The following is a 9,750-nucleotide window of genomic DNA, read 5'->3' on the forward strand; positions in this document are numbered from 1 at the left end:
TTTTGGCCATCTCATGTCTGGTTTCCCAGGTCCCAGTGCAACTTGCATAGTTGAAGGTATTTTTTTTTCTCTCCTTTCCTTTTGACGAGAAGAACCTCATCGAAATAATTTGAGGTGGAAAACTACAAGAGTAAGACTTTCTTGCTACTTTACTGATAATATGACAGCTGTTTTGTTTTATTTTTTTGCCATTTCATAGGTAGCTCTCCTGAATAGATTAAATAAGGACAGAATACTATTGGAAATAAAGAATGTGTTTACTAGTTCGCACTCTCTAAAGCACAGCTAAAATATAATTTTCCTGAGCACAGGCGAATGGCTTACAAAGGATTCTAAGAGGTCTAACAGGGAATTGTAGATAATCACCTAAGTGATCATTGATTCAAATAAACCAGTATGGTGTGTCTAGTATATGAGCAACACCATTTTAGGCTCTGCAGGTAATAGGGAATTGAATCAAACTGCTCTCAGATTGCTTATAATTGAGAAAATATTGAGACACAATGACTCACGCTTTAACTGGCACAGGGTCCTCTCTGCTTCCCATGGGATGCCCGATAGCTCTGTAAAGCAAGAGCAGGAACTGGGTTTTCTTAATAAAATCTTAGGAGCACCAGTCTCTCTGTGGCCCTGGAATTAGTCAGCAAGCCTGAGATTCTTCCTCAAAAAGTGATTCAAGAGCTATATCCACAGATCAGCACTCTCCAACAGAACTTTTTGTGTTAGAGAAAATATTCTGTATCTGTGAGGTCCAATAATACAGCCACTAGCCACATGTGGCTATTGAGTGCTTGAAATGTGGCTAATGTGACTGTGGAGCTGAATTTTAAATTTAATTCAATTTTAATTAATTTAAATTTAAATCGGCAAAAAAGTTTAGAAATGAACACTGTCCTCACACCCTGACGTTTTTACAGGAACCTTACTGCTCTTTAGGGAAAAGCCAAGTACAACCTTGCTACTTTACAACCCACTCTAACATTACTACCTGGCACAATTCATGGCCCAACCTGAGTGCACATCTGGCAGCTGCCCGTGGCCTGGATCACCTCCTTGTTCTCATTCAATCTCATTTCCTGTAGGATTTTCTTGGGTAAGATGGGCTTGAGATGTTGTCTTGTTTTCCCCAGATGTTGAAGCCAAACTGTGTCTCATTGTTATAACTATATATGATCTTGCATTTCAACAAACGGTAAGAACAAAGGAAGGGATTAAAGTTCAAGTATGCATATCTTTTTCCTTCAAAATTGTGGACTGATACTAGCACAATGAAGTCTATCCAGAAACTGATAAACAATAATGTACACCTGAAATTATGCAATGTTGTAAACCATTATGATCTCAATAAAATTACTGGAAAAAAAATGGGCAGAGGATATGAATAGACATTTTTCCAAAGAAGATATACAGATGGCCAATAGGCACATGAAAAGATGGTCAATATCACTAATTATCAGAGAAATGCAAATGAAAACTACATTGAGATATCACCTTACACCCATTAGAATGGCTATAATCACCAAGACAAAAAATAATAAATATTGGAGAGGATGTGGAGAAAAGGAAACTCTCATATGCCACTAGTGAGAATGCAAACTGGTACAGCCACTATGGAATACAGTATGGAGATTTCTCAAATAATTAAAAATAGAAATACCATATGACCCAGCTCTCCCACTGCTGGGTATTTATCCAAAGAACTCGAAATCAACAATTCAAAGAGACTTATACCCCACTATGTTCATTGCAGCATTATTCACTATAGCCAAGACCTGGAAGCAACCCAAGTACCCACCGACTGACAAATGGATAAAGAAGATGTGGTATATATACAATGGAATACTACTCAGCCATAAAAAGGACAAAATCGTCCCATTTGCAACAACATGGATGGGCCTGGAGGGTATTATGTTAAGCAAAATAAGTCAGGCAGAGAAAGACAAACACCATATGATTTCACTCATATGTGGAAAATAAACAAACACATGGACAAAGAGAACAGATTAAAGTTTACCAGAGGGGAAGGGGGTTGGAGGGTGGGCATAAGGGGTAAAGGGTCACATATATATGGTGACTGACAAATAATAACGTACAACTGAAATTTCATGATGTTATAAACTATTATGACCTCAATAAAAAAAAAAGTACAAAAACAAATTGTGAACTGAACTGAACCAGAAGCATAACCACCTCCTTCACTACCACCTGTACTACACACTAACTGAAATGCCAGATAAAATATAATTCAAATTAAAATACAATTGTTATGGACAGAGTGTGTGTGTCTCCCCACACCTCCAAATTCATGTTGAAGCCCTAACTCCCAATGTGATGGCATTAGGAGGCGGGACCTTTGGGAGGTGATTAGGATTAGATGAGGTCATGGAGGTGGAGCCCTCACGATGGGATTAGTGCCCTTATAAGAAGAGGAAGAGACACCAGAGCTTCCTCTCTCTGTCCTGTGGTGATGTAGTGAGACATCTACAAGCCAGGAAGAAGGCTCCTACCAAGAACTGAATGTGCCAACACCTTAATCTTGGACATCCCAGCCTCCAGAACTGAGGAATAAATGTGTATGTTCAAGCTACCCAGGCCATGGCATTTTATTATAGCTGCCTGAACTAAGACAACAATTAAAAATTTTAAATACTTTCTTGTGCTTAAAAATGATGTGGAAATTTCTTAGCACCAGAAATAGAAAGGGAACTCAAAGCCAGAATGAAAATCTGGAGCTGATACCACGGCATCCCATGGGATTAGCTGATTAATATACAGACCCTAGTAACTGAGGGATGAGTGTCAGTAACGCCCTGATGCTTATAGGCAATGACTCCTTAGGCCTATGTGGTATGGTGCAGAGGCTAAGAGAATGGACTCTGGAGCTAGGTATCTGGGTTCAAACTCCCAGCTCTACAACTTATTAACTGTGTGACCTTGGGCACATTATACAACCTCTCTATGCCTCAGTTTCCTTATCTACAGAGTGGAGATTAAAAAAAGTATCTTCTCAAAGAGGTGCTATGAATTGAATTATTATATGCAAGGCACACAGAGCAGTGCCTGGAATAACTCTCACACATGTACACCAGGAGGCTTTTAGAAAGATGTGGGTAACAGTAAAAGTTTGGAAGCAACCTAAATGTTTATCAATAGGGAAAGATAAAAAGTGGTATAGTTATACAATGGAATACTATATTGTAGTTAAAATGAATGAACGTGTGTGTGTGTGTTTCTCACCATCTCCCAGTTATGCACTGAACATGTAACAACATGGATAAAATATCAAGAGTGTATTGTTGACTAAGTAAAGTGAACTGCAGAAAACCAACTTGTGTACATTTAAAAAATTAATAATGGGCCGGCCCCGTGGCTTAGCGGTTAAGTGCGTGTGCTCCACTGCTGGCGGCCTGGGTTCGGATCCCGGGCGTGCACCGACGCACTGCTTCTCCGGCCATGCTGAGGCCGCGTCCCACACACAGCAACTAGAAGGATGTGCCACTGTGACATACAACTATCTACTGGGGCTTTGGGGGAAAAATAAATAAATAAAAAAAAAAGTATAAAAAATTAATAAGACAATTTATGGATAAGTACATATATACTAAAAATACAAAATCCTAGATAGGAAGGACACATACCTCAAATTGGTATGTATTTTTTGAGGAAGGCAGCAGATCAATAGGGGGCAGAAAGAGTTATCAACTGTATTTGTATAACTGTTTAATTCTTAAAAAGAAAAAAAATCTGAGGCTTACATAGCACAATATTATGTTTGTTAACATTAGATGAGAACATGAATGCTTGTTTTGTAAATCTCTGTAAGCCTGAAATATTTCATAATTTTCAAAATCCAGTCAATTAAAAAATAAAAAAACATAAGTGTGGCAGAGAAGAAAGCCTCTAATTTTCTAGCTTTTTGGTGGAACAAATAAACACCCTAGAAGTTTTTGATGCTGGTTGTGTGAGGTTCACACTTGGAGAAACACTGTCCTCAATGCTGGATTATCCAGAAGACATCCTGAGCCCATGTGTCTAGGTTTAGTCCAGACAGAGAGAGAGAGAGAGAGACAGACAGACAGAGACAGGGAGAGAGAGAATATTTTATTTTGTATTACATATGGTGGATGGAGCAGTATATTCTTTTCAGTACTTAGGGCTCCTAAAAATTTATATCTGGTCTTGATTTATGTTCAGTTTCAGCTAGTTTAAATAGAATACTTAACCCAAAATCTAGTTTGCTAAATGCACAACGGAATAAGTATGAAGGCTCATATACTTATGAAAACATTGTTGATAGAAAACCAGGGGCAAGTTGAGTAGCAGTCAGGATATCAGGTAAAAGGGAAGCATGACAAGGGAGGGAATGGGAGCAGAACACTGTTTTCAGGTGCAAGTCTATGCAGAGTTCTCATATATAGAAATTAAAGTCTGCTCCTCTAACCAATGTGAGGGTGGGAAGGCCAGAGCCCACCTGCTTGTCCGCCTCCTGCACCCAACCTATAAAGACCTATTAGTACTGATAAGACAGATTCTCTTCACATTCCAATCTGTATTTTTACTTTTTCCCTCAACTTGCCTTCCTCCTAAAATGGGAAATAAGAGTTGATACACTGAAAGGAAAACTAAAATATGAGGATATCAACCTGAGACTTCATCATATTTCTTAATTCTTTATGTAAGATGAAAAAAAGAAGTATAATTTCATTTTCTTTTATTAATAATTATCTAATATCTTTTGGTTAGGGAAAATGTGCAAAGATTAATTTGCTTAGATAATGTTCTGTGCACTTTTACCTATCCAAAGTCATATTGAAATAATAAATTGTGTAAATTATGTGAAATCAATCATTGTTGTATTTTAAAGGAGAGTTTGATATGAAGTTGAATGTTTTATAATTTCTTCAGTTAACATAAATAAGGGAAATGAGAAAAATACAGCCCCCCCCAAACAGATGTTTTAGGGAGAGACATTATTCCTCTTATTAGAGAAGTGAATGAATTTTTTTTTATCTAAAAGCTTGGGGAATCAAACACCCTAATGAGAACTAAGCAGCCCAGTTGAATTCTTCTCCTCAGTAAGAGAGGAAGGAGTCCTTCAAGGGCCACTCCAACCTTTCCGTCTGTTCAGTTGAATGACTTAACTTGAAAATTATGGGTTTAAATATTTCTTCAGCTGCAAAGGGTCATTTGCCTCAAACTCCATTTTTATTTAATAATGACTGTTAAGTTGAAACCTGACTGCTGACCTTGAATCTAAATTGGTTTGTACACACAGTGGACAGCCTTTCTGTACTCCGCGAAGCACTACAGTGGGTGAAAATAGTCATCTAAACTTCCCCTTGTGCCATATATTCCAAGCACACATTAGGGTAATGGGCTTTGTTAATGACTTCCAAGTTATAATCAGAGATAATCTTGGTTGGGTGCCTGTTTCTTAAACAAAACAGGATAAAGAAAGAGGCAAACACTCCCTATGAGGTTGGACCAGTATACGGTCAAGTGAGGCCTGGTGGTCTGTTTAAGAGTCACTCATTGAAGCCTGTTTGCACTGTTTTTTATACTGCTGTCTTATTCTAAGCTTAAAGTCTACTTAAATGCCCATGTTAGCACAAAGACACGTTGAGTTTATCAGGCAAGAATTACTCATTCTGTATTCTTATCTTTAATTTTCACTATAACCTGTATACAAAAATATACATTGATGATTTTATCCTAAATTTAATTTCACTGATTTTGGCCTATTATTTTAGCCTTCTAAATCTACCTCCCTGGGTTGGAGTTGGGAATCCTGATTCTGGCACTTTTATTTGAGCCTTGTTTTAGCCTCTAATTCTATATATATTATTCTCCATTTTTCTATAGGATTGTTAGTATTGTTCTTTTTTATTTGTAGGAACTATTCATATATATTTAATTCACAAACTTTTATTGATTATTGATGCTGCAAATATTTATTATCCATTTGTTGTTGACTTTTCACTTTCTTTATTGTTTTTTTTGATGACCAGAATTTCATTATTTAAATATTAATTTAGTGAAATTAACTCTTTTTCTTTATGGTTTTTATTTTTTGCATCTTAAAAAAAATATCCTTTTTTACCCTGGTATCATAAATATTTTTTCCTATATCTTGTTCAAAGAGTTTTAGAATTGTGCTTTCCACATTTAAGTCTTCAGTCTACCTAGAATTGGTTTGTGTAGGATGTGAGGTAGGGATCCAATTGTGCCAACATCAGGACTCTTATTAAAAATATCTTTTCTCTACTGCAATAATATCTCTGTCTTATATCAACCATATGTAAACGGATTTGTGTAGGAGCTCTGTATTTTGTTTTAGTAATCTTTTTACCTATTCCTGTATGAATAACACACTGTCTTAGTTTCCTTTCTTCTGAAATATATTTTCTTAGTTATGCTTCTAGTGAGCATCTATAAATGGTAAATTCTATCTTTGTCTGAAAATATCTTTATTGTATCCTTTCTGTTGAATTTTCAGTTCAAAGTATTATGGAATTTTAATTTGATAGGTATTTTATATTGAGTGGATTTTCCCAAATATTTAGCTTATCACACTACTGAATGAGTATGCTTTCTATATGGCTCTTTTTCTTTCTTTCTTTATCTTTCTTACTTCTGAGTCTCTCTCCATGCTAATTTATTTTTAACAGTGGCCTACTCCTCACCAAAGGATCCCCTGTGAGAAGGCAAACCAAGTTGGATAAATTCAGAGTTTCCACCTTCTCTTGCTACGGTCATATTTCTTTCCTCTGCATTCATTGTTTTCCTTTCCTGCCTGGAAATTGAATGCCTGTGGTTGACTGGAGATCTATATCATAACCTCACTCACTCAGTATGAATATGGTCAAGAGTGGTATGAGGTGGTAGCAAATACCTCAATACCATTTCAGCTGTGAGAGAAAAATTATTCACACAAGGGAACAAACGCAATGAGCCAGAAACTGGTACAAGCTATACCAGTATGAGAAATAGTCACAAAATCTAATGTGAGTCACAGAGATAAACAAAAGCTGACAAAAGCATTTTGTATAAATCAATCAGTCTTTCATCTCCACTCAGGAATTATGGGTCTGAAATATAGAGATCTTAGAATACTTAATAATCCTTCTCCAAACATAAGTAACTAATGTCCATTTTATAGTGAAAGAAAATTCGTTCTGTAAAAACTGAGAAACTTGCCAATATCAATTGCCAAATAAAGAATCCTGAGTAGCTGGAGTCAGTGATTGCCAGATTTTAGATGTATTAACAAATACAAATAACAAAGGAGGATCTCTTAGTTTTCTTCTTCTGTGGCTTAGTTTTCCCTACAACAGAAAATTCTGAAGGATAGGTGAATGAGCTCTAACAGCACATTTCATTTGGATTTCTTTTCTTTTCAACTCTTAAATGCATTGAGTACAAATAATCTCCTGGATATGTGGTGAAAGTTCATGGTAAGAGAAAGCGTCAATTGAATACAACTCAAGAAAAGCCAGATAGACAAGGTATTTTCAGGACCTATAACTTATCATCAACTTTCTTTCAAAGATTATAACGATAATAGCTAGCACTTATTGAACATGTACTATGTGCCAGGCACTGTCATGTTTTACCTGGAGTTATTTAGTCCTCACAACAATCATATGAGGTATATACGATTATCATTATCTTTGTATTACAGAAGAGGAAAGTGAAGCTCAGAGAGACTAAGAATTTGTCAAGGTTGCTCAGTATGTAAGAGGTGAAAATGAGTTTCTAACTTAGTCAAATCTGTTTAATTTTGGTTAAGAGCCTTCCTTTTTAACATGCTGAAATACTCTCCTTTGACATTTCCCTGTTCTGTTTATCATCTACTTTATCTCCATCCTCATGAGAAATGAGACAGGATGGTATTTGTATTAGATGAGACTCCACGTTGATAACACAGAAAACCCAACTCAGGCTAGCATTGACAGTAAAAGATTTAGATAATGTGCCCAGTCTCAAATGAAAACTGGGCATGAAGGAACAGCATGTATTGATTGGCTCAGGACGGGATGATGTATCCATCCATGAACCACACACTATGGGAAGGGGAAAATGGGTAACTCAGATTGCAATTTGGGCAATTCCTGAAGCCAAGGATGGGGACAATCCCACCGAAATTGAATGGATGCCTCTTGAGGTCGGAAGAGGGGATATGGGAAAACAGAAGCATACGAGAATGAAGGAAAATGAGTCAAACAAATAGAATCCTTACTTCCTTTCCCAGTAAAAGATTAACACACAAATTAAACTTAAAGAAAGATGACGATTAGATTCCACATCTTAAAAAAATTCCACTGATGATGTTTGAAGTATCTATCCACTGCTGCCTTGTAACAAATTATTCCAAAATTTAGCTGCTTAAAATAAGAAACGTTTATTTTTGTGGGTAAGAAACCTGGATGTGGCTTAGCTGACTCAGGGTCTTTTATCAAGTCGGCTAGGGAAGATCTTCTTCCAAGCTCACTCATGGTTATTAGTAGAATTGAGCTCCTCCTGGGCTGTTGCACTGAGGCAATTTCTTGCCATGTAGGCCTCTCCATAGGGCAGCTCACAATAGAGCAAGTAAGAAGAGAGCAAAAGAAGATGCCCAAGACAGTCTTTTTATAACCTGATCTTAGACGTGATATCTTTATCACTTCTGCCATATTTTATTCTTTAGAATTGAGTCATTAAGTCTAACCCACACTCAGGAAAAAGGATTACATAAAGGTGCAAATATCAGGAAGGAAGTGGGGATCTTTAGGGGCCATCTTAGAAGCTGACTACCCTAATGTGTGCATTTGTGCTTTTGTGTGTGTGTGTGTGTGTATGTGTATGTTCGGGGGCAGGAGATGGTCAGTGGTTGCACATGGTATGGGACCAATAGAGTATTGAGTTTTTATGGATTTTCCTGTTAGGAACATTAGATTAGTAAAATGGTAGGCATGGTTCCTACAATAAACAGATGACATTCACAAATTGAGAATTTGAGCTAGTTTAATAAAAGGACTATTTACAAAAGTATGGGTAAGTATAGGGAAATTGTAGGGAAGAGTGCATTACTCCTGACGGCCTGACACATCACTACACCAAGGCCTGAAGCCGTAAGAAGAAGGAGCACTTATCAGAACTAGGAGAGGATATTTGCATTAGAAGACTCCTGGACAGGAGCTATGCCTTTCCACTATAGGAAGCAGTCAGTCTATGGCATCTCCACAAGGAAGGTGCCAGTGGAATAAATGCCGTGACTCACTCTCCTCCGGTCTCCTGCTGGTACTACCCATTGGCTGAACCCAACTAGAAGCCAGAAGGCAAAAGAATCCCCTCATGTTGTTAATACAGATAAGCCTCCTGGGGCACATAGTAATGTGGGAAGAGTGGAGATGCACAATCAAAAGACACCCAGTACGGAAACCAAATGAGTACTTATGAGGAAAACATATCCACAATAGGCAGAGAGGAAGAAACAGGCTTACATGACTCAGTGTCGTTTAGAGCAAGCTAGATGGACGAGTTTGCTGACAGAGAAGGGTATTTAACATTGAAACAGGCTTTCATATAATTATGTCTCTTGAAGATCCTTAAAAATGGGAAACACATATCCATCTCTATGAAAGGATTTGGGCAAAATTGTACTGATAAAAGGAGTGTGGTTAGCTAAGATGACTTTGAAGGGTCCTTGTAACTTGAGGATTCAGCGTTCCAGGGGGAGTGATGGAAATCAGGGAACAGGATCTCCTGCAA

This window comes from Ceratotherium simum, chromosome 2, assembly GCF_057802395.1.
Source record: "Ceratotherium simum simum isolate JZ-2026a chromosome 2, ASM5780239v1, whole genome shotgun sequence".
NCBI classification, from domain to species: Eukaryota; Metazoa; Chordata; class Mammalia; order Perissodactyla; family Rhinocerotidae; genus Ceratotherium; species Ceratotherium simum.